The following is a 26,161-nucleotide window of genomic DNA, read 5'->3' as shown; positions in this document are numbered from 1 at the left end:
TTGCAGCAAAATGTAAAAATCTGTGACAAATGTTCAAGTGTGCAATTACTGAAATGAACTCTTGAGGCAAAGACTTCTTTTTGCAGCAGGCCCATTAAACAGGAACATGACCTCAATGGAGCCCCATATTCACAGTGCTTTGTTTCCTTTTGACTTGTTCTGCCCTGAGCATGACTCCCTGCACTAAGCTGCTCTGTCCTGACAGAGAATGCACAGTCTGAGCCCGACGGGGCTTTCTGACACTTGTCAGAGACTATTCTTAGCTCATCAGAGTGAGAAAGAAAAGACCCTGTCCCAAATCCCCAATTAAAGTGTCTGGAACAAACAGCAGTGCCAAGTCTTTGCACTTTGTGTGGTTTCTGTGTGTCTGTTTGAATTGTTAAGTGTGTTTGTCTAAAGTTGAGCTGGGGTGTGCGTTTGCAAGTTCTCCTTTAGGGCCTCTGGCAGCTGCTACAGTGTGACGGCCTTTGGGATCTTCTGAATTCAAACAGCAAATATTGAAGTGTTTGCCAGCAGAACAGCTGTTGGGTGCAAAGCAGGCAAACACATGTCTCAGGGGTTCCCCTTGCATTAGTCTGGGAAGAAATACATGCCCTGAGTTGACAGATATAAACAGTGTCAAGTCAGGAGTCACAGTTATACCAATCTCTGAAATAAAACACCTACAAACAAATGTCCTCTTTTGGAAAGTAATTCTGATTGAATTTTCACCAAGTTTTCATCCAACACAACAGCAAATTCACCAATAAATGGAGGTCTTGACAGCTTCATTACTCACCATTATTCCTAATAAGAAATGATCAACACAAACTGATTTTATTCACAACTTTAAAGGCAAACCATAAGCAAAATCACAGTCACAGTGCAGTGTATTCTCATTATGAGTTCGTATGAAATCGTACTAAAAGTTATGCACCGTAATTTCGTACGTTTTGGGCGTTTTTTCGTCGTATGCGCATCTTGCGCACCATTCAATAACGTAGAATTTAACATACAATTAACGCTAACCCTGACCCTAACCCTAAGATATAAAACAGCAAGCAACGTCGTTAGAGACATGAAGAAGTAATTATTGCACTGTTTTTCCTAGTTTTACGTCCGTCCACGGATCTGCTTTTTTTGTCTGACTGCCTGCGCATGCGCACTGATCTGTTTTTTTGAGGAAAAACTTCCAAAACGTACGAAATAGTGTGCATAACCTTTCGTACGATTTCATGCGAACTGATAATGAGAATATGTTGCACAGTGGGGCATGTTGATTTGCACTCTGACTTGATCACAAACTTACCCTGAATTATTTCTAAGACTCATTTTTATCGAGATTTATGTACATAGATTTCTGTTAGTAATTATTTTCGGTAACGACCCTCATAAATTCAAAATTAAGACATATCCAAAATTAAGAACTGTAAGAAACCTACCTGCATCTTTCATTTACAGATATAAAAATGATAGATTATAGAGAAGGTTATAGAATTCCTTTATAAAGGTTGATGGTAACCATGAAATGGGAACTAGTGTAACAAACTCTTACGTGTCTAAATTTCAGTAATTTCTTTGGATCACTAATTTTGTAATACTCAGAACAAGAACAACAAAGCCATCTTACAGACTGCTTTAAGAGGAGCTAATACTGAGTTTTCTACTCTGATACAGAGAGCTGACTGACCATTACATCACTTCAGAATGTCAAATTTTCATGGAACTGTCCTCCATTCACATTCTGGCAGTTTAATTTGGTTCAAGGTTGCAGGTGGTTGGTGGTAAATTCCAGCAGCCAGAATGATAGCCTGTGTACTCAGTAGACAGCGTTCCAGCTCATTACAGGAAGCCATGGGACAATATTTCCCTCTGTTTGCTGTGTCACCTCCATGAACCGGGCCATCAGCTGTGTTATTATTGCCAATTTTGGACCATAATTTAATGTTCTTTTTCCTCAAATAATATAATTTGTTCTATCTTGTTTGTGTCTTAACCTATTCCCTGTCTTGCACAAAACAATTTAAGAAGCTAATGATACCATGAAATAGCAGTACTTTATTTTTTTTCCATCTGCTGTACATCATGTTCAAATTGTTTGTGTTTAAATAAAAATCTCATTGAGATAAAGCCCTTTAAGAAGTGATGGCTTTCATTTTACTCTTGTAACTCTTGTTAACATAGAAAGAACTCTTGAAGCAGTTTCTTTATCTTTGTAGGGATGTAAACAAAAAAATTTATTCTGTCATTTATCATAGCAATTCAATAGACAATATTTGTATCAATTAAAAATATGAATATTGAGGTATTTCACTAGAATATATTGCTATTGAATTTATGTGGCTTAATCTCATATTAAAAAACATAACCCGCAGATGCTAGCTTGCAGCGCACCGCCACAGAGCCTACTATTCAACTGTTCTGCGGCAACAGAGCAACAACAGGATCTCATGATGTTTTTCAGACCTACATTATTATATAAATTGAGATATATCATCTTGGTTAATGTAGTGGAGCATATCGGGATAAATCGTATCATGACCCGTATAGCATGATGCGTATCGCCAAATTATTTCTTATTCACATCCCTAATTTTGAGAATCCTACCATGCATTTGTTACTTCAAGGCTGGACTATTATAATTCTTTACTATCAGGAAGTCCACAAACTGTAATGAAAAGCCTTCAGCTGATCCAAAATGCTGCAACCAAAGTTGTGATGAAAATTAAAAAGAGAGATCATATCTCTCCTATCCTGGCTTCTCTTCATTGGGTTCCTGTTAAATCAAGAATAGAAATCCTCCTTCTCACATATAAAGCCTTAAATGGCCAAGCTCCATCTTATACTGTATCAGAGATCCGATTGTTCCTTATGGTCATAACAGAGCACTTCTCAATCTGCAGGTTTATTAGTGGTTCCTAGAATTTTATAAAGTAGAATAGAAAGCAGATCTTTTAGTTATAAGGCTCCTCTCCTGTGGAACCAACTACCAGTTTTAGTCTAAGAAGCAGACACCCTGCCTACTTTTAACGGTAGGCTTGAAACCTTCCTTTTTGATAAAGCTTATAGTTAGAGTGGCTCGGGTTATCCTGAGCTATCTCTATGGTTATGCTGCTAAAGGCTTAAACTTCTGGAGGACATAGGGACCCATATTTCATCATTCTATCTCTATTCTCCGACTCTGCAGAATCTGTTAGTTTAATCTCAAATGTTTTGCTCTATCTGCTTTTTACCATAGCGGCTTTGCCTCATCTGTTCCTTTTTGGATGTGACTCCATCCTGGAGGGAAAGTTCAGCTATGCTGCTGCCGTTGACACCTTTTTTTTTTTATAGATGTTGGAGATTGGCCTGTTTTTCCAGTGTAGTCCTGTTTCTCTGACTGTGACTGGCTGGATGTGCTCTCTTCATCCTCTGGCATGGGAGCTGGCTCAGAGTTCGTCTGCCTGGCTGTGTGTTTCCTGGATGGGGCCGCCTTTTACAGCTGCTTTTTGTATCTCTGCTTCTGTCTCCTTGAACCCCAGTTGGCCTCGGCAGATGGCCGCTCACACTGAGCCTGGTTCTGCTGGAGGTTTCGTCCTATTAAAAGGGAGTCTTTCCTCTCCACTATCGCTACAAGCATGCTTGGTGTGAGGGGTTGCCTTCGAGTCAATGAGTCAATGCAATCAACTGGTTTTCCTTAGATAGAAAACTTTGCATCAATTTGACTGTATGATCTGGTGAACAGTAAAGTGCCTTGAGATGATGTGTTGTGAATTGGCGCTATCTAAATAAACTGAATTACATTGACATTTATTTTCTGTGTTTTTTATTTGTCTTTTCTTTATTTTCAAACCCCCAGTCAGTGGATGGTGGCTGGGTTCTGCACGAGGCCGCTTCCTATAGGACGGAGATGTTTTCTCCACTGTTACTTTAAGTTAACCCAGGAGGAGGCATTTCAGCAATATCAGATTAAATTGGTTTATCTTTTTCAGACTAGCTTGTTTACAAATTAAAAGTTACAAACTGATTTTACCTGCATTGATGATAGCACCTGGCACAGATGGTAGTACCAGATTTCAATGCTTTTAAAGGCATCACAATAAACAATCACATCCTCACTCTATGATGTCCTCATAGTCTACATATATGAAATTAGTGTCATCTTGGTTGACATCTATGACTCTGAGAATTATTTTCTCTGTCATGACTACAGGACACAAAGAAAAAAGAAGGGAAAAGCCATGATGCATTTAATCAAATCTGGCTTCACTGAAAAAATACATCACCCCCAATACGTACCATTTTTTTTCTATTCCTTTGTGACTTTTAGGTCAAACAGTTTCTCCGCCATGTTGTGATGAAACATGTAACTTGAAACTGACAATTTATGCATATTTTTTATTTCCCTTTGCTAATCACTTTGTCTGTTTTCATCACAGCAAATTAGGGTCAGACAATATTTCAATATCAGTAGAGGTGCCATGATTGCTCATTTTTGACTGATCACTGATTCCTGACCTTTCAAAAGCCGACCTGCTAATTCACTTTTACAGATACAAATTTTATTTTCTTTATCTGACACTGTCAGCTGTTACAAGATCATAAGACACCTTCAATATTTCAAAATTCTCTCTGAAAGACACTCATCAGTACCAGTGAAACAATAAAAATGGCTGAAAAAACTGATCTCAAATGTAAATCAAAGATTTGAGCATTGACAGTGGAATGTTTTTAGACTAGATTTGCAGAGGTAGATAAGATCAGTGGGGATCACTAATCTCCCAAAATAAAAAAAAAATCAAGGTCAATTAGTGCATATTTTTGTTCAATAACAGTAATATGACATGTCCGATATTTGAACATACATTGCAGGCTATAATTAAAGCATTTGTCACATTCCTGGTTTATGTAGTTCTATATGTTTTGTTTTGCTTCCAAAATGTTCTAATGGAGAATTTTTATATAAACATGGCAAAAATAATTTTCATATATTTGTTTAGGCATCTGTTGTGGGAATCCTTAACAGTCTAAGGCTTTTATTTTGTTTATATCAATACAGAAATAATATTTTATTGACCTAGATTGTGTAATACTGTATTTTAAGATTTAAGTTTTGCCCATATTGTCCAGCCTTAAAACCAATGTAAAAAAATTAACAGTTTTGGATTATCCTTTTTCTGCACATAATATTGGATACTAGTGAAACAGAAAGAAGGTCTACAAGACTTTAACTGTTCTAGAGAGATGAGTTAATCAGTAAAAAGTAAAGAGATGGATTATACTTCCTCAAGTGTGACATAAATGCATTAATCCCCAACAGCCAAGGAATTTTCTTTTCAATAATGTTTTTTTTTTTCTCGAAAACATCATAGGTAGGAATCATTTGACTCATTTTATTATAGTTATATTTTAATAATCTGCAGGGAAAAATGCTTCTCAGCATCTCTGGAAATACGTTCTTAGAGCCATAAATGGACAATGTCTTAGATATAAAAGAGTATTTTTTAAAGTTTATTAGGCAAAAAGTTGATCATCATCCTAAAGGGCCTATTTTTTCTGTAAAGTTAGTACATATTTCATCTACAAGGGAAAAACATATGCATAGATTCTCAAAAATCTGTGTTTGGCTTTAAATCCTCTACATACTTCTGTTATTGCCGGGCTTAATGTTATGAACCAACAATTGGAAAATGAGATCATGTTTGGCAGGTCAAAATTAGGCATCAGTTGTTGTCATATTATCCCCTTTGTGATGTTACAGTCTAATGTCTTTACATAATGCAGGTGGACATTACGTAATGTATGTGGCGCCGGACATTTTATGGACAATGTGGAGGTAATGCAAGGCCCTTTTAATTTCATTATGTTTTAATAAGGCCATGACCAGAGCTATTTAAATAGCCACATTAATGTGAATATTGGATTGCCCGAAAATGATGCAAAATGTGTCCATATGACGTCAAACTTCCCTTAAATATTATGAATGATGTTGCTTGGGAACATAAAGTGACTTTAAATAAAGACGTGTTACATCTGGGGTGTGCTGCAGTGCTCTCTCCATAAATGTTTAAAGTAATTTCACTCACGGCACTTTGAGCTTCTCACAGTTTGTTGGTTAACCACTTTGATGTTGTTCCACATTACTCAAGTGTAGCACCTGCAATATTAATAATTGTGCAATTAAATGAGGACAGGGAATTAGTCTAAGCACAACGCCTGAATAATGTGACAAATTAGGCCAACTCAGCTAGCAGAAATGACGTTTTGGATCCATAATTGTATATCAGAGAAATGACAGGAGGCCATGCATTAAAGGTGAGCTTACTGGTGGGAAATTGAGGACTAAAAACCAGAAACAGGTCGTTTGTTATAGACTCACTGTAATTTAGGGCAATGCACCTACTTATCATAGTTGCGCTCATCTCTTTATGAAACTGCTTACCGCCTGGTACTTGGTGTTAAATGCATGACCTTAACCTTTTAATTTAAAAGAAGATCACCTGAATAAAAAGCAAAGCGGAAACAAATTAATTTAATAACCTGCAGAAAGACACACACAAATACACATACATTCTCATATTACCTGGCTGTGAGGAGCATGCAGTGACTCACTGATTTCAATCGATTTCCTTTTACTTTTAACCTTTTCTATGCCCTGACCATAGCCATAAAACGTTACAAATACAAACCTGATCCACAATGAGACCTAAATCCAATTCCCTTAACATCGGTCCTAAACCCCAAAAAACAGTGTGAAGACCATGGAAATGCCGCTTTGTGACAAATGGCCTTTACCGTTCAAGAAAACCAAAAAATATGGTCCTCACTTGGTGGTCCTCACCTCACCCACATAGGACTGTCAGTGATCTCATTATTTATCCTGAGCCTATTACCATATATACCAAACTCTACCCTTCTAAATTATTAGATTAATCTATTCTAATAAATTAATTTACACCATATCTCTAAACCTACCCCCTAAAATGAGGTTCAACACATGCAGACTGGGCTTTGGCCTCCTATACTAAAACATTTCCATAATAATAAGCATAAACAAGTATGCACACCCAAACCCAACCACACACAAACAGATGCACATATCAGGGAACATTTTGGGTGTTCCTCTTTGGCTGCCTGGATGTTTATCTGAGAGGACCTGCTTTCCATCTAAGCTAGACTCATGAATAACAGCATGAAAGGAGGAAACTGGGGAACTGACCAAGGTCCTGAACCAAACCTCTCTTCTTTCTCTAACAAGATGTATTGTACGCTTAACATGTTGAGATTCTTTGGATCATGAAATTAAATTATAACAAGTACCAAAAAACAATCAAATGAAGTAAGATAACAAGCTTTTGTTGTAGTTTGTGTCAAAACCTTAATGTGCGATCTAAAGATTATTATAAGTAACTGTAACAAAGGCCTTATTTGAGGGAAAGAAAAAGCAAATTTCAAAAATGTTCACTTGAAAAAAATGATTCTCTTTAGAGGGAAAACTGTAATCAAGACATGAACAACTGATCCCGAACATCTCCAGTCAATGAAAAAACTCACAGATAAGTTTAAATTGTAGTAAATAGAATAATAATGGATAAAATGAATAAAACTAAATAAATGTAATATAAGTCCCTGTATTGTCCTGCAATGGGGAAATTCCCCCTCTGCATTTGACTCATTCCCATGGGGAGCAGTGGGCTGCCACTGTGTGGCACTCAGGGAGCAGTGTGGGGTTAAGGGTTTTGCTCAGGAACCCAGAGTGGAGGCTGCAGGGATTGAAACCGGGTACTTGCAACCTTCTCAGAGCACAAGCACACTGCTCTAACCACTAGGCCAACACTCCCCAATAGAATAGAATAGAGCGGAACAGAGTATAATAGAGTAGAATAGGATACAATTATCTTTCCTGTCCCTTATTTGGAAGATTCAGGCATGACAGCGGCAGAAACGTAGACAAAAGACACCAGTCTTAAACACAAGAGATTAAATTAGTGTAGTTGATAACTACACTTTCGTTACAGTAAGCAACAAACGAAACTTACATAATTACTTTATCCAAATACAACTGATCAATGCAATCTCTCAGATGGTCCTTCCGGGACACCCCATGGCAGATGGCTTCATCCAATATCCTAAAAATTCACTGCAAAGGTAAAAAATGTCGACGAGGTGAAAAGGCCAGCAACACATGGAAAAAAAATAATAGTTTGTGCTCCTGTCCTTCAAACCTAAACCTCAAACCAAACATTTAATTATAATACTGCCTCACTGGTCATGAGGGTCTCCAGCTATGATACTAAGAGGGCAATATTCAGGTTTACTCACTCTGATTTTGGAATATTATTTTCCATGCTTAATCTCATGGTCTTCTTGAACTAGGCAGCAAATCTAAGCGATTTAACCCTCTAGCCTTTTTCAAAATATAATTAAACTGAGTAGAAAGAAAGAAAGAAAAAAAAATCCCTTAAAATCGACTATGTTATTGCTTATGGGGGGGATCATTTCATCTTTGCTTACTGAAGAAAAGATAACCAAAAGTCCAAAAAGCCACAGTTTATGGCTTGTTTGATACAACTGCACACACATCCCCAGTACTAGATGGATTAAAGACTGAATATGTAGGTGGAAAGGCAGACTGAAGATTAAATGTGGGAAGAAATCATTCTCAAAGTGTGGATTAATGTGAGAAATCTGCTTTTTACAAAATTGCATTTAGCAATAAAACAGACTCCAAGAGATGTTTTTCTTTAAAGGTAACAAAGCTAAAGGAGACGGGCATAGGCCAATATCATGGAAGGTTCTACATTAAACATTGCTTTATACTGTCTGTATAATAGGACTTCTTTTTGTCAAGATTTCTGCAACAAAGGAAATGGTGTTTCTAAAGCAAAGAGATACATTAGCAAAAGGAGGAAGAAAGAAAGAAATGCTGGGAGAGAGCTTTGGTAAACCTTTACCATTCACAATGCCAAAGGTGCGACAAAAGCCCCAAGGTCAGATGCATTGAAGTTCCTGACCTGATTTCTTCATGCTTTCAAAAAAGCAATTTTTTGTCTGCCTCCACAGTCTTCATGCAATACATTTCAAAAACTGGACACACTTTAGTGCAGCTCCTATGAAATGACACTTGTAAATATGCTTGTTTGAATGAGTTTAGCAGTGATGGTTTGGCCTTTAAAGTAACTTTATGACACATGTTCACATCTCTAGAATAGAGTTCCGTTGGAATTTGATTTCTATTCACTTTGAAGAAAATATTAAAGTGAAAACGCACATGCACCCCTATTACTGACAGGTAAACCACAGATACAAACAGATTTAAGGCATGATGGCAATTAAAAATAAACAGTGATATATACTGAAATAAAAGTCCAGCTATCAGCCTGATGTAATATATTTATATTTTTTAATAATGCTTAAAATGGCCTGATGTTCAGATGCTTCAGTGAGGTCATCGGGCAGTGAAATAGTGGAGGTCTTCAGGAAGTTTTAAAATTGCTTTAAAGGGCAACAATCAATAGTGAGCTGTATACAATTTTTAGGTTTAAGTCAAAACAATTATCTGTAAATAAAAAAAAATAAAAAATTGTTTTGTTTAATAGTAATAAAAACAGGGGGATTACCCATAGAAATATCAAGGTGATGATTGACAACTACGACATTTCTTCAGAATCAGTAATTAATTTTTTTTAGCATATTAATTGATAATAAATTGGCCCCGAAACCCCACATTAACAGTGTTTCATCTAAATTTGCTAGAAACATTTTATTTTGGGTCAAATCTGTTATGGTCTGGATTAGGGATGCACGATATTGGGATTGCCGATAACTGATATTGATACCGATGTTAAAGCTGGACAAAAATAAGTAGTCATTGAAAATATCAGTTTTGTTATCCATTTCTGACACTTTGAAAAATAATATACTCAAATATATTTTCATATGCTGATATCAAATTGATTTTTAAAAACGCGGTATCAATCTATTTTACTTTCAAAATCTTGTGATATTTCATCGTTCTGTTACAAAGTCTCGTGATATTTTGCAAATTCTTGTGAGATTTTGTTAGTAAAATTGATCGATACCGCGTCATTATATCAACATATAAAAATATGGCAAAATTTCATGAATTTTCGGGGGATTTGGTAGCATAACGATGACATATAGCAATATTTATTAGTAAAAGAGATTGATATGGTTTTTAAATGGCAATATACCAGCATATGAAGATATTGTGATATTTTAATGTATCAATATTTTTTCCCTCATCTTTAGAAGTTTTTAAGTCTGTAAAAAATAAGTTTTTGAGGAAGAAGAAGAAGTAGTATTTTTTTTATTTTTCTAGACTTTAGAAACTCAGAAGCTGATCAAATATCGGGTTAAATATCGGTGGGGTGGCCGATGTCCGATATTCAGTTTTAAGGCCGATACAGGCCGATACCGATAGGTATCGTGCATCCCTAGTCTGGATAAAAGAAAATCTACCCTATGCTCTCTGATCTTCCCCTACATTAATTATTGCAATATCATCTGGGCAAGCAGTCATTAGACTAAGTTTTACTCTGTTCATCTCCATGAGAAACGCTGTTATGGATTATTTCTCATTCAGCTTACTTAGCCAGCTCACAACCTCTTTTTCAGGAATTACATATTCTTAGTGTAGTTCACCGATGTGTACACTAAGTACACATAGTACACTTAGTGTAGTTCACCCTTTGTCACCGATTCTGTTCATTACCTTCATGGACAGAATTTCTAGGCGCAGCCAAGGTGTTGAGGGGATCCGTTTTGGTGGCCTTAGGATTGCGTCTCTGCTTTTTGCAGATGATGTGGTCCTGTTGGCTTCATCAAGTCGTGATCTGCAGCTCTCGCTGGATCGGTTCGCAGCCGAGTGTGAAGCGGCCGGGATGGGGATCAGTGCCTCCAAATCCGAGGCCATGGTCTTGAGCCGGAAAAGGGTAGGGTGCCTTCTCCGGGTCAGGGGGGGTGTCCTGCCCCAAGTGGAGGAGTTTAAGTATCTTGGGATCTTGTTCACGAATGAGGGAAGAAGGGAGCGGGAGATCGACAGGCGGATTGGTGCAGCGTCTGCCGTGAAGCGGGCACTGTACCGGTCCGTCGTGGTGAAGAGAGAGCTGAGTCAAAAAGCGAAGCTCTCGATTTACCGGTCGATCTACGTTCCTACCCTCATCTATGGTCATGAACTCTGGGTCATGACCGAAAGAACGAGATCGCGGATACAAGCGGCCGAAATGGGTTTCCTCCGTAGGGTGGCTGGGCTCTCCCTTAGAGATAGGGTGAGAAGCTCGGTCATCCGGGAGGGACTCGGAGTAGAGCCGCTGCTCCTCCACGTCGAGAGGAGCCAGTTGAGGTGGCTTGGGCATCTGTTTAGGATGCCTCCTGGACGCCTCCCTGGTGAGGTGTTCCGGGCACGTCCCACCGGGGTGAGGCCCCGGGGAAGACCCAGGACACGCTGGAGAGACTATGTTTCTCGGCTGGCCTGGGAACGCCTTGGGGTTCCTCCTGAAGAGCTGGAAGAAGTGGCTGGGGAGAGGGAAGTCTGGGCCTCCCTTCTTAAGCTGCTGCCCCCGCGACCCGACCCCGGATAAGCGGAGGAAGATGGATGGATGGATGGATGGATGGATGGATAGTGTAGTTCAGGTAAACTTTCTTCATATTGCTCCGTTTGTCTACAAAGCAATTAATCAATTGTTTCTCCCAGATTTAATATTTGTTTACAAGGATCATTAAAATCATGAATATGATACAAGAAATAAAAATGTACTTTTCCTTCCATTCACTCATACATCTTTATCTTAATTTATTCTTCAACCCAGAGGAGCTAAGCTCTTTAATCAGCTTCCTCCAGATTTCTTTGACTTCCCACTCAATGTTTTCAAGCAGGCAGTCAAACAGCATTCAAAAATCCAACTATCATGGCTTCAATGCAGTAATTATCTTTACTTGATGTATTTCATACTATTATCATCATTATATGTTTTTTTAGGTCCTACTCTTTATTTTATGATTTTTTTTCTGTGAAGCCTGTGTTTGCTAACATGTTGATATGATATGTTGATCTGTTTATTTAGTTTTATCCTTCTGTGAGCTCAATTATGTAAAGAGATTCTAACCAAGCCAATCAGTTAGGGAGACTCTTCATTGGATCATGTCAATGTTTTTTTTCCCGTTTTGAATATTGTTTTTTCTATTATTATTATTTTGTGAAATATATAAAAATAAAAAAAAGCTTTCAGCTTCGTTTCACCTGCTCTTGACAAATCTCCATAGATTCTCTATTAAGTTTAGGTCAGGCAGAATTCTGGCAAATCCATTTGAGGTTTAGGGTTTAAATGGTTCAATCACAGTAATTTAAGCAATTATTGGTACCTTTTGGTTTTGTTTTGCAGGTACCAGGTACTGCTGACAAATGAAATCAGTATCTCCAAGTTTGTCAGCAGAAGAAAACATAAAGTGCCTTAACGTTTGCTGGGACAAAGGAAAATAGCTGAGTCATTTTTTCATTGTTTAAAGAATTTTCCTTTAAAAAGAGCCTTTTGCTCAACTCTAAATTGACAGAGTAATGCCCATTAGGAAGAGTAGGAGAAAACTTTCAGAAAAAAAAAACAATATAGAGGGTAAAGCTTGAGTAAAGTTTGTTTTCCTCCGCGATCTTAGTTCTAGTTTCTCTCATCATTTATTCTGTGATGATGAGGTTTTGAAGGCTCCTGGTGAGGTGTGGCAGTTGAACAAAGGTAAAGCAATGCAGGAGGCCTCAGTCTGAACTTTTCTGCATCCTTATCCATCTCTCTCAAACCCATTTTCTGTCAGACTACTTTTGAATAAAGACTACTGGAGCCAAAAAAAGAGCTGGAGATTTAAGTAGCTTTGAATTAATCTGAATTTCACTCTTGGAATATAAAAAAGCTCTATCAAAAGAGTCTTTTTTATCCCTTTTAGTCAGGGAATAAATTGAATTCAATTCAGTACAAAAGTTGTTTATTGATCTCAAAGAGAAATTAAATGAAATATTATTCATAATAATAATCTATACTTATAATTTAGTCGATAACACTAGTTATCTATATATTATATTCATCTATTAGTAAGATTCTGTTTATAATGGTATTCATCTCTGTACTTATTCAGTAGAATCCATGTCCTGTATTTATAGAACCATTATTTATCCTGCACATGCTGCTATTGCACTTCAGGTTAGACCTAAACTGCATTTCATTGCCTTATACCTTTACCTGTGCAAATACAATAAAGTTAAATCTAAATCTAAAACAATCTAAATCTAATAATAATCAAGGTGATTTCTAGACTGGGAAATTGCAGGGCAAAGCATTTAACCCAAAGTTCCAAACACAACGGTGTATGAATGCTGGTCATTAAGAGAACAACTACATAGATATGAGTCCTACGTAAATGCATTCAGTGATCAATAGCTCTTAAAAATACAATTTGGAAGTTTCCTCTTATTAAGAGGTGAAAACATGATAAATGTGATGGTTGAATTATGGTATGTTAAATGCAGCAGTGCTCATCCCTGTAGCTTTTTTCTTCTTTTGCTTTCATACTTTTTTCCTAACATTATATATTAACCATTGTGTGCTTGAACAAAGCAGTTCACCAACAGTAAACGTCTTTAGAAATTAGTTTTTATAGTTTACCTTATCCTTATGAAGAATCTATCAGTGATTGCCAACCAACTGTTGATTATATCTTAAAATTTCCATGTTAGAAGTCCTTTTTAAAAAAATATATTTTCTTTATTTAAACTGTCATACAAAACAAATGTGAGTGTTCATAAGATGCAAACTCATTACTAAATTAAAGTAAATTTATCAGTTATTAAGATTAGGCTGTTTGTCAAAGTCAAAAGTTGCTTTTAAAAAAACATTCTCTTCAAAATGCGGGGGGGAGTAGAAAAAAAAAGTAGAAATAAAATGTCAAAGAAAGCTTTCCTCTTATAGCGCAATACAAAAAAACTAGATTAAAATGGAGAAACCCAGTCTCCTTTCAAATGTGGACCAGCTTCATGCCTTACACATGAAGAAATGAATAGGGCAAAACTGAAAAGGAAAGGCATGTCAGGGGGAAAAAAAAGGAAGTCAAAGTAAAGCATGATGAAAGAAATCCTCTAATGTATAGATGCTTTTTTCATTTATGGTCAAAAAAAATCAGCCTCAGGCCAGTTTTCATTTCTTCTTCTTACTCCATTCATATTCCTCAAAATGAAGAGAACGTTCCATCCTCCTATTCATCTACGAGAGGACTTCAAATCACCATGTGGCCTAAATCTTGAACAGCAGCTTCAAAAGGGCTGTGCATTATTGATTCCACCCTGGAAAGATTTTTTCATGTACCACCGTTCCAAAAGCAGTTAAGACTCTGATGAAAAGACAAACAACTGCACATGGCTCAGACCTCATGTGCAAATTGAGAGATTTATCCTTTGCAGCTTTAGGAAAAAAAGTAAAGTGCTGAAGATAATCTCCCGGCTATTAGGACCAAAGAATAACGGGGATGCTTTGCTCTAGCCTCTGATACACCTTTCTTGATAGAACCATCTTTGCCTGACCCTGGTAAGCTCTGTTATAAAGGTCAAAGACATAGAAAGACAATGCCTTTATAAACATATGACTGGCTTTTTGCCAGCAGATGTTTAAAGGCTTAATGCTGTTCAACTCCAGTGCTTTGAATAAAGATTAATATTTGTGATTGAGGACAGTTAGTTCCACAACTAGAAAAAAAAAAAAAAGATGTCTTGGGGTTTTATCCTGTCAAATAACAGTTTGACACAGTTTTACCAAACAGTCTGTCAGTATTGAGGACAGAACGTAGTTAGGAAAGTGAGCAGCCGTCGTGCCACAGCCAGTGCATTTAGTGGCAACTTTCTAGTAGTAGCCCTTAAAATAGCCGAAGAATTAATAGATGTAATACAAAGCTGATATAAGTTGCTCAAATAATAAACAACATGGAAGCTACACTCATACACAAAATAACATCATCTTATGCTTTGAAAATGTGTGTCTGCTCATTAAAAGCAAAGAACCTCACTACAAACAGGATGTACATTAAGTTCCACAATCCTTCTGAAAAAAAGGATTATAATATTTGGCTTATAGTTTTGATGTAAAATACAATTTACTTGGAAAGAAAAAAAATCTAAACGAAAGGACGGGCTCTGATGTTAGCATCCAATAGTTGCTCACTATCAGAAGTTGAATAAAAAAATTCTTGCTTCTCTTTTCAAAAACTATAGGATGCCCTAAAACAGCTGAAGTAGTAATTGGTGCAATACTGAGCTGATAAAAGTTCCTCAAACAATAAACAGAGGAGTTTTTATAGCCGTCAACAGCTTCAAAGCAGACGTCAACTTCAGCTTCTTATGCTTTGAAAAATCAGTTCATAGAAGAAATGAAACTCAGTATGAAAAACTGAACAAAAAATTGATCATATTACAGTCTGAACCATCAATGTACAAAATAAAAGATTCATATATCCTCCATTTCTCTTCCTTAGCCTGTTGTTAATCTGATCATTCGTCTGATGAAATTCAGCTGTTTTCAATCTGCTGGGGGAGCAGAGCTACAGCTTAGATGTTTTTTTTTCTTGTTTTTCTCTCTGTCCCACAATGCCTCCAAATGATCCCACTGGTCATTAATCAGTTCCTCCTGAAGAGATTTTCCTCGGTACCAGAACCAGAGATGCTGCTCTGGAACCCCTTTGGTTTGGTAGAAACAGGTGCAACTTTTTGAAAAACGCATTCTGGAACCATAGAGGGCTCTGAGCTGCACTGGTGGAAAAGTCCTGTTAGAAATTTTTGCTCATGATTTTTTTTTTAAAAGAACTGGTTCCTGTTTGGTCACAATCACATCTGTTTCTAATCTAATTGATTTGCTTCTCTCACAACTCTACCCAATTCTACCCAATGATCTTTGTTGGGAGTAGGGGTGTGGGAAATAATCGTTTTGGCGATATATCGTGATATTCGGCTGCCCAATATAATATCGATCTTTCACTTCTTAGTATCGATTTTAAAAAAAATGGTTACATAAAACATTGATGGGAAAATAGGCTACCTCTGCACCACCACTCTGGCAGAAAGCGCTGTGGAGCCCTTTAACTGTGTGTGCAGCACCAAATCTGTATTTGAGGCAGTCACAGTGGAAGAAAACCCCAAACAACATGGATAATAATACCTAATCAATATTTTCTGATGAAAATATACAGCACTTGCTGTTTTATCTCATCATTTGATTTTGATAGCTGGGAAAATATGGCAATATATAGTGATACTGCAATATCGTGATAATATCATATCGTGACACAAGTATCGCGACATGCATCGAATCGCAACACTCATGCCAATACTCCCTCTAGTTGGGAGCCAAATGTTTTATATGATATTTAGTCTTGCACCAATACCGACACCAGTAAAGGGGGGGGCCCGATCCAGCACTAAAATAGTGGTATCGGTATCAGCTAGTGCCAACAAATAGGGCACCGATACAGTTTTTAGAGACAAACGTTTATTCAACTATTGCCACCCATTCCAGGTAGGTAATAAAAAGTTCTACTGGATTCACTTTGTATTAGTCTTTTTTAGTGTTGCATTGATACCAGTATCGGGCAGGCCCCAATACTGCACTAAAATGGTGGTATCGGTATCGGCGAGTACCAACCAATAGGGCACCGATACCATTTTTAGAGCCAAAAGTTTATTCAACTATTGTCACCCATTCCAGGTATGCAATAAAAAGTTCACTTTGTATCAGTCTTTTTCTTGCTTCACAAAGGTAGGCAGCAGCTTGACAAAGCCATGATAGCAGTTATTTTACATCCAAGTAGTATGCAGTTCTTCATATATACAAACACATCAGTTTCTAACAGATGGTATCGGTATCGGCCAATACTGCACAGCCAGGTATCGGGTATCGATATCGGGGCCAAAACATGGCATTGGCGCAACACAAATATTATTCCCCTTTTCTCATGACTGCATAAGCATTTGCAGTGACTGGTTTTTAACTTATCTGATTTATTTCTATAATTTTTAGTAATAATTTGTTTGGTTAGTGGTTACTGAAAAGAGTGAACACTACTGTACCATTGTTCCAGTTAACAACAGTTAAGGCATGGCTCCGTTTTACAGAAGTTCTGCACATTTTGTTTTTTCCCTGTTTCATATTTTTTGCAGTTTTGCTCTTTTTGTGCAAGAAATAGAGGCAAAATAAATAGAGAAATTCCACCCGCAGAGGAATGTTTTGTACTAATAAAGTGCAAATTCATATACACTTTGAAATCTGATCATTGTAATTTTTAGTCTGTTGTATGGTTAAATACTTTTCTTTGACACAGGAGGTCAGCCATAGTTCATATCAGGGTCAAAATCTGGGTGAAGTGATAGACTCAGAGGGGACCCTTCAAAAATAAATAAAAAGAGTGACAAAGTTGCCCTTCATAACCTTAACAAAATCTCCGGGATCAAACAACTAATGTCTCAGTCGGACGTTGAAAAAAAACAAATTAATTTGTCAAACTGAGATTAAAAACGAATTTGATGAGAGTGGCCTTGGACTGGGCGATTTTAACATTATTAGTTAAGTATTCAGAGACTTAATCTTTTTTAATGATTCACTTTTGTTCTCTTAAATTATTTTTCTCTCATGTCCAGCAATTTAAATTGCCTTTCCCATGAAATATACTTTATAAATAAACTTGCCTTGCCTAACAAACTTTAGGGCAAATTTGTCCAATCATTTCCCCATTAAGGTCAAAGTGTTAAGCTTAAGTTAGGCCTACCCTAAACCTTCTATGAATTTAAAATGCTAAAACCTACTACACAAGGAACTAATCAAGTAAATCTGTAATGAATTTTACCATGCAAACAAATCACAAGCATAAACAGGGTTTAAAAAAAAAACAGATATTTTGTGTCACATCTCAATTTTTCTATTTTAGGAATGTTTCGATTTCTCCGGATCTTCTTTAAAAGTTCTTTCCTCAATGAAAACTGCAGCCAAACATTTTTATTGCATATCTGCACCAACCGCCTGAGCTGGCCAGACCAATTTATATAATTCTTTTATGGTACATGAGGGACGCATATGTCCTCAGGCTGTATTTTGGATTCTTATACCTTAAGGTCCAGTAATCAGAACACACACCAATGCAAACTGCCATGATCTGATGTTTGATTGCCTTTTTTGTCACCTGTTTGATAGATTTGGTCATTTCTTGGGCCTGTACCATGAAGCAGAATCACTGGCTTAACGAAACAATTTCAGGTTTAACACTGACTTTCTGGTACCACGAAGCTGGATTCATTCTTAGCGAGGCTAGTCACCATGGTAACATAATCTGAACGGCAAACCTGCTCCAGGGCAGCTTAGCTTTCAGGATTGATCTAAGTCCTAGAAAATGCTGCAACCAGCAGCCAATCAGCTATTCGGGAAACAATGTCTTGTCCCTTAATTAAAGACCCGCCTAAATTCCTTGGGGAAACAAACTTAAACAAAAAACATCATAAAAAGCAAGTTTCTCTGATAAATAACTTTTAAAACCATTAAACAGTTAAAACAAAGTATTTTCTTGAAAAGTTAAATGGTTTTTAAATGTATTTATTTATTTTTTCTTCTCCTCGTTTTTGACATATCAACCTTTTATTATTCTCTATTTGGTTTCTACTGTATAATGTCCTTATACACCCCTGGAATTAACTTGTTTCTTATAGAAGTGTTATATGAAGCTATTTAAAAAATAAGAAAAAATCAGACTGCAAATTGTGATCACTATGACATTTACTTATATTAGACACAGGTTTTCCTTAGCCAGACTGGGATATAGGCCACATCATTGAACCGTATGTTGGCTGTGCGAAAGGCAGTAATGCAGCCCTCACTGTGTCACCGATTGTATATACAGTATGGCCATGCAATATTACGCAATCGGCAGATTCATGTACAGGTGCTGGTCATAAAATTAGAATATCATGAAAAAGTAGATTGATTTCAGTAATTCCATTTAAAGAGTGAAACTTGTACATTATATTCATACATTACATACAAACTCATATATTTCAGATGTTTATTTTGTTTAATTTTGATGATTACAAATGACAACAAATGAAAATCTCAAATTCATCATATCAGAAAATTAGAATATTGTGAAAAGGTTCAAAATTGATGGCCCCTGGTGCCACACTCTAATCAGCTAATTAACTCAAACCACCTGCAAAAGCCTTTAAATGGTCTTTCAGTCTAGTTCTATAGGCTACACAATCATGGGGAAGACTGCTGACTTGACAGTTGTCCAAAAGACGACCATCGACACCTTGCACAAGGAGGGCAAGACACAAAAGGTCATCGCTAAAGAGGCTGGCTGTTCACAGAGCTCAGTGTCCAAGCACATTAATAGAGAGGCGAAGGGAAGGAAAAGATGTGGTCGAAAAAAGTGTACAAGCAAGAGAGATAACCGCACCCTGGAGAGGATTGTGAAACAAAACCCATTCAAAAATGTGGGGGAGATTCACAAAGAGTGGACTGCAGCTGGAGTGAGTGCTTCAAGAACCACCACACACAGACGTATGAAAGACATGGGTTTCTGCTGTCGCATTCCTTGTGTCAAGCCACTCTTGAACCACAGACAGCGTCAGAAGCGTCTTGCCTGGGCTAAAGAGAAACAGGACTGGACTGCTGGTGAGTGGTCCAAAGTCATGTTCTCTGATGAAAGTAAATTTTGCATTTCCTTTGGAAATCAAGGTCCCAGAGTCTGGAGGAAAAGAAGAGAGGCACTTCATCCACGTTGCTTGAAGTCCAGTGTAAAGTTTCCACAGTCAGTGATGGTTTGGGGTGCCATGTCATCTGCTGGTGTTGGTCCATTGTGTTTTCTGAGGTCCAGGGTCAACGCAGCCACATACCAGGAAGTTTTAGAGCACTTCATGCTTCCTGCAGCTGACCAACTTTTTGGAGATGCAGATTTCATTTTCCAACAGGACTTGGCACCTGCACACAGTGCCAAAGCTACCAGTACCTGGTTGAAGGACCATGGTATCCCTGTTCTTAATTGGCCAGCAAACTCTCCTGACCTTAACCCCATAGAAAATCTATGGGGTATTGTGAAGAAGAAGATGCAATACACCAGACCCAACAATTCAGAAGAGCTAAAAGCCACTATTAGAGCAACCTGGGCTATCATAACACCTGAGCAGTGCCACAGACTGATCGACTCCATGCCACGCCGCATTGCTGCAGTAATACAGGCCAAAGGAGGCCCAACAAAATACTGAGTGCTGTACATGCTCATACTTTTCATGTTCATACTTTTCAGTTGGCCAACATTTCTATAAATCCTTTGTTTTTATTGGTCTTCAGTAATATTCTAATTTTCTGATATGATGAATTTGAGATTTTCATTTGTTGTCATTTGTAATCATCAAAATTAAACAAAATAAACATCTGAAATATATGAGTTTGTATGTAATGTATGAATATAATATACAAGTTTCACTTTTTGAATGGAATTACTGAAATCAATCTACTTTTTCATGATATTCTAATTTTATGACCAGCACCTGTACATCGTCTGGGACGCAGAGCGGCTCAGAAAAATACAATTTGTTGAGCTATCTATGACAAATAAATTCATTGTCTTTCCCGCATAACCAGTTCCCTGATTACATACAAAGGATGGATTTTATGCCACCGCAGGTGAGTCAACACCTGGATTTCTGTGAAACTACATATTCATCACATTAAGAAAATCACATATATATATATATATATATATAAATAATAATAAATGATGTGATTGCAGCATTAGCCTCCAACTTTATTGTAGCTCATACATTATTGAATTAAAAAGTCTAAGGAATCAGATGAAATTATGTCTATGTGTTTTAGCAAACCTCTGCCAGGCCATTTGTCTTTGCTTTACATTATGTTTCTTCATTTTTTTCATCGTAGTTTTTAAGATTCTTTGTCTTACTTTTTGATTGCAGAGTTGTTCTCTTCAGATGTCAGAATTAGATTCCTACTTTAGTTCATGTTTGGCTTTGAATCATTTCTATGTCCATTGGGTCTCATTGGGTTATTTCTTATCTGATTAGATCCTCTGTGTATTGCCTTGTTTATTTTACCCCCTGTCGGCACTTTGAGTTAATTAGTAACTCAACTCACCTGCAGCCCCTCATTGTCTCCCATTATCAGCACCTGTTCTTAGTTCTATGAGTTGCCTTCTTCTTTGTCTGTCAGCTTCTATGTCAAATTGCATGAATCCTCATCATGCTGATCTGCTCTGATTTCCTTTACTTTGGTCCACAAAGTCACAACCACATTGTGACAGAAAGTAATTCTTACTAAATTTAAATGCTCTTGAAATAATTACAGCATGTTTTTTTCTTTCTCACTAAGCTTTAATTTACAAAATGGGTGAAGTTACTTTCGAAATGACCGTCCACAGTGTATATAAATTTTAATGGAGTAATGCAACAAGATGAAGAAACATATTTTATCCTTGTTGACATGATTAAATCATAAGGTTAATGCAAATCTGTCAGCTGTCAGCTGTCTGTCCATAATAAGAAACTTCTGCTGCACCACATGCTAAAGGTACCCAATTGAATTGAGATCTGCTGAGCTTGCAGACCAGGCCAGTGAAGGATTTTGAACATAAGAAACACATTTTATGCCATACACCTGAAGCTTATTAGATATTTTTCCATTTTCAGGGCATTCCCTTGAGATGGCTGTGCATTTCCTGTAGACCAGCATTTCCTGTAGACCAGCAGTTTCAGAAAAGAATTGTCAGACCGACAAGTTTGAGACCAACAACCAAAGTTACTTGAGTCCCATCTGTTTGCAATCTGATCAGATTCCCAGTTTGTGTTTTAAGAAATTATCTTCATATCTAGAAACCCACAGAAAACAACATGTCATTAGCTGCATATCTATTAATCATCAAATTGTGTAAAATGTAATTACGAAAATAAACTTGCTAAATGGAGACACTGAAACTTTTTTTACACTTTGATGGGATGGTTTTGCGGTGGAAAAAACATTCTTATTTTTACAAAAACTGCAATACAAACAGTTTTTTACATGACAGAGTCACCTGCAACGGGTCCTGTAAACTGCCTTGTAAATAGACGAATTCATATCCGCCACTGACATGATTTCAAGAGTTTATCATGTGAAAACATGAATAAATGCGCAATTTTTGTTCTAATTCTTATTTAAGGGAAAACTGTTATTGTTAAAAACTTGAATTTTAGAGATTAGCACGATATTTATATAGTTTTGTGCACATTTGTAATGAAAATGCAGCTATTGTTATGCGTGTTCACAAGCAAACTAATGACTGATTATTTATGCCCAGTAGTTCATTAGCAGCTCAACCACCCGGATGCTTAAATTAGGGTTGATAGAACAAAGCACAACCCATCTTTCCCTTAAAAAATGTCTAAACTAAAGGAGAAACTGGATCAATATTAGGGGCTCAGGCAAGAAATACAAAAAGCCTGCAAGGTGAGAGCAACGGTAGTGCCCATGTTCATCAGAGCACTTGGGGCAGTAAACCCCAGAATGGAGGGCCCCTAAGCACTATCCCTTAACCATCGAGTGTCACTCACAGTAAAGTCACACTCGCAGTTGTACAGGGCTCCATGACTTGTATGTGGGGGGTGGGTGGGATAAATCAGAATAGGATGGTCTCCTTCTTCTTCTAATGGAAAAGGAAAGCAGTCGTTACTATTTTAATACAGTGACCCCCCTCCTTAGGCGTGGCTGTAGCTCTGTGGCCCAACTTGCAAAACATCAAAACTTTTGCCATTTCTTAAAATAAAATAAAATAAAATAAAATCATACAGTCAAATAAAACTATTCCACAGAGGACCCTCCCTTTTGGAAATAATTACGTCTTTTTTCTTGTTCCCAACTTGTGATTTTCTGTCACTGTGATAAAGATGCAGCAAACCAGCGGAACTTGCATTTACACGCACATGTTTCCTTCGCCATCAGTTCACCGTTACACCCACTACCAAATTCCAGTGAGCCTGCAACTGATGCAGACTCCCTACTTAGGGCTAAAGGGTCCACTAGGCCTACTCACTAAATGCTTTGGGACAGCCCTTCCTGTGGCTGGCCCTCTGTGTGAACACACAAATGGAGGGTTAGTGCTACGGGGAATTGGTAAGGGGCCAGCTTGGGATTAGGTCGAGAAGTAGCTGCAACTAATACCAGAAGAAACATCAGAAATCTCGGTACAATTATAATAAAGCAATTTATATACATAAAACAAGTGGAGCAGTATGGCAATTGCCATACCGCTACACTTGTGAAAGTAAAATCTGTTGGGCTCCTTTTGGCATCAAGACAATTATTCTTATTGCCACCTTGCCAGACAGGACACTGTATAAAAAAAAAAAAAAAAAAAAAAGAAATCTCGGTACAGAAGAGCAGAAGGATAGCTAAGGTTACGGTCACACTGCAGACCTTGATGCTCAATTGCGATTTTTTTTGTGAAATCCGATTATTTTTGCATTGCTGTTCACATTTCCAAATATATGCAACTTGTATGTGATCTCCTGTGAAAACTGCATTCATACAGCTTAAGCATCCTGCATGCGTAGTAGATGATGCAATGACATTACAAGCCAGCATGCTTCATTTTTACAGAAGTAAACATCGATGTAGTGCTGGAGCGCATCTAGCGATCTTTCCAAACCTTAAAACCTCAATCTTTCCAAGATGGTTAAACCTAACTACTGCTCTCTGCATCATCGTCCACCATGGTGTTTATTTTTCTTGCCACTTCTGTGTTGCAAAAATCAGAATATTGAGTTATGTCGGTTACTAATGGCATTCAGGTCGGATGAATGCAACCTGGCCATTCACACACAGGTCGCATTTGAAAAGATCAGATTGGTATCGGATCCATGACCACATAGCCAAGTGGCCTGGGTCGGACTGGAAAAAATCGGATCTGTGTTGTCCAGACTGCCATGAAAAGATCAGATAGAGGTTGAAAAATCGGATTTGGGTCACTTCAGGCTGCAGTGTGAACGTAGCCTAAGACACCTTAAAGCATCCTCAAGCTCCTCTAGAAGAGGACCTGACCTTGAGATAAAGAGCCAACCACCCCTGATAGGAGTACAAGTAGTGGGTAAATAGAAGCTATTTATTTGCGTGTATATATATATTTATGAATTTTCTTATGCAACCAAATAATACTGTCAAAGCAGTAAAGGTCAACAAACGCACAACCTAAAAAACAAGAAACAAAATCACCTTAAAGTGCAGACATACAGCAGCCCTCATATATTTACTAACAGGACACAAGAAAAGACTTGAAAAAGTCTTGAAAAAGATAATTTGATCAGTTTCTTGTCTGAGGCTTGAATAAGTTGCAGCCAAAAGTTCCATCTGAATATAATAGTTCAGGTAAATCATTTGCTAAGGAGACTGACATACTTCCTGTGCATTAAACAGCCTCTGATTAAATTGCCCATTTGGCTGAATCCCAGGCGTAAATCCTTGGTTTTCCCTTGCCGGTGATCTGCTTCTCCTGAGCTTCAACTGATTATATGTGTGTCCCGATTATCACAGGAAAGGTAACAGTTTACATCTGTTCTGACTTCACCTTTGGATCTCATTGTAAAATTCCTAAACCTGACTCCTCTCAGTCAAAGGTGAGAATCTCAAACAAAGTGGGGGGCAGGTTTGTGAGTATTTATCCTTGTAGGTAACAAGGCTTTTGATAGAGATATAAAATACTTCATTGTAAACACCAGTTAACACTGTCCCATGAGGAAACGAGGCTGTGCAGTTGTTGTTGTTGTTTATAATCCTGCTCAAAGGCAGTTAAAACACAGCCTGCTGCAACCCCCTTTTTTAGGTTTATGGAACAAACTATGCAGAGGATTACTGCTCAGTGTCACTGCATAAAAACAGCAACATAACTGCAGAGATTTCAAATGCCTGATAATAAGCTGAAAAACAATCTAATTTTATTGATCATTGAAATAGAAAATAGAGATTAAATATAAAAAGTGTTTAAACTGGGTACCACAATTAATATAAAATAATATATATTAAAAATAATAATAAGGTTTTCTCATGCATTGACTCAAATGACATTTCTAAAAGGCAATGAAACACAGATATCACATTTCAAGAGCATCAAAATGAATCATTTCACTAGCCTACAAACCCAAAACCATTCAAAACAAAGTGTTTAATTTTAGAGCTTGCTTTCTTTATCTTTTTCATGGTTTCTTTAATCCTTAAATCAGTTCATCATTCTAGCCTTTAAATCAAGTATTCAATTTTTTTTTTTCACTACTGCAAAACGTTGGAATTAAATTATTATTTTTTTTTATAAAAATAGGTTGTTGGATACATTTTTCTATTTTCGATGAGATTTGACTACATTACAAGTAAAGTGCGAGTTTAAATTTTTCTTTTCATTAAAGAAGTATAGGAAAGTAAAGTGGAGATGTTTTTATATGAAGGAAACAACAAAGTAAATAAAAAATTGCGTTAAGTTTTTTTTTTTTTTTCAGAAAAGCAATATCCCATGAATGAAACTCACCAGCGGATGTTTTCAGAGAAAGAATCATCGCAAATCCTTCATGGCTTCACATGCTCATCTGAGGTCAGGACAGTCTCCCTCCTCTTCCTCCTCTTCCTCCTTTTCTCCACATTCAACAATACTTCCCCAACATCTGTCGCAGCTCACTCCGCCCTCCTTATTTCATTAATTCCTTCTCGGACTGGCAAATACCCTGGGGAATTCTCGGATAATTATGGCAGTAAAATAATTGTCTGTCTGTCTGTCTTGATGTGATGAGGCGGAGAAGCAGCTTCACTTCTGACGCGCTTCTGCTGCCGCTACGCGTCTCTCTGCTGCCAGGATGTTAAATAACTAAAGTCCCGGTGCAAAAGGCTGGAAACGCGCCATGTCTCTGGCTGTAATACTTTAAATCCCCAAGTAACGGAGAGTGTAACGAGGAATCAAATTTTCTCTTACAATCAAAACAGTTTGTTATTGTAACAATAAGAAAAATCAGCAGCATTTAATATTAATGTTTTGTTTTTTTGCTCTTTTGAATTATAAATAAATACACATTCAACCTCTAAATATTCAACCTTATTCTCAAAGATGCTGCCTTAAAAAAGGAAATACATTAAACTGTTTGCTT

At 37.3% G+C, this 26,161-nt stretch overlaps 1 protein-coding gene across 1 annotated transcript in view; it reads right to left on the bottom strand.

Moving 5' to 3' along the window:
* lingo4b (leucine rich repeat and Ig domain containing 4b) overlaps window positions 1-25,776 on the bottom strand; it is a 34,269-nt gene extending 8,493 nt beyond the window's left edge. The window contains exon 1 of the mRNA XM_038282478.1: window positions 25,552-25,776. The gene's annotated coding sequence lies outside the window, so the exon portion shown is untranslated. The remainder of the gene's footprint in view (window positions 1-25,551) is intronic.
* Window positions 25,777-26,161: the final 385 nt, after the last annotated feature.

This window comes from Cyprinodon tularosa, unplaced genomic scaffold (genome assembly GCF_016077235.1).
Source record: "Cyprinodon tularosa strain WSP-4 unplaced genomic scaffold, ASM1607723v1 ctg184, whole genome shotgun sequence".
In the NCBI taxonomy this organism is placed as follows: Eukaryota; Metazoa; Chordata; class Actinopteri; order Cyprinodontiformes; family Cyprinodontidae; genus Cyprinodon; species Cyprinodon tularosa.
The sequence above is the reverse complement of the archived record's forward strand: the minus strand, read 5'-3'. Positions and strand labels throughout refer to the sequence as shown.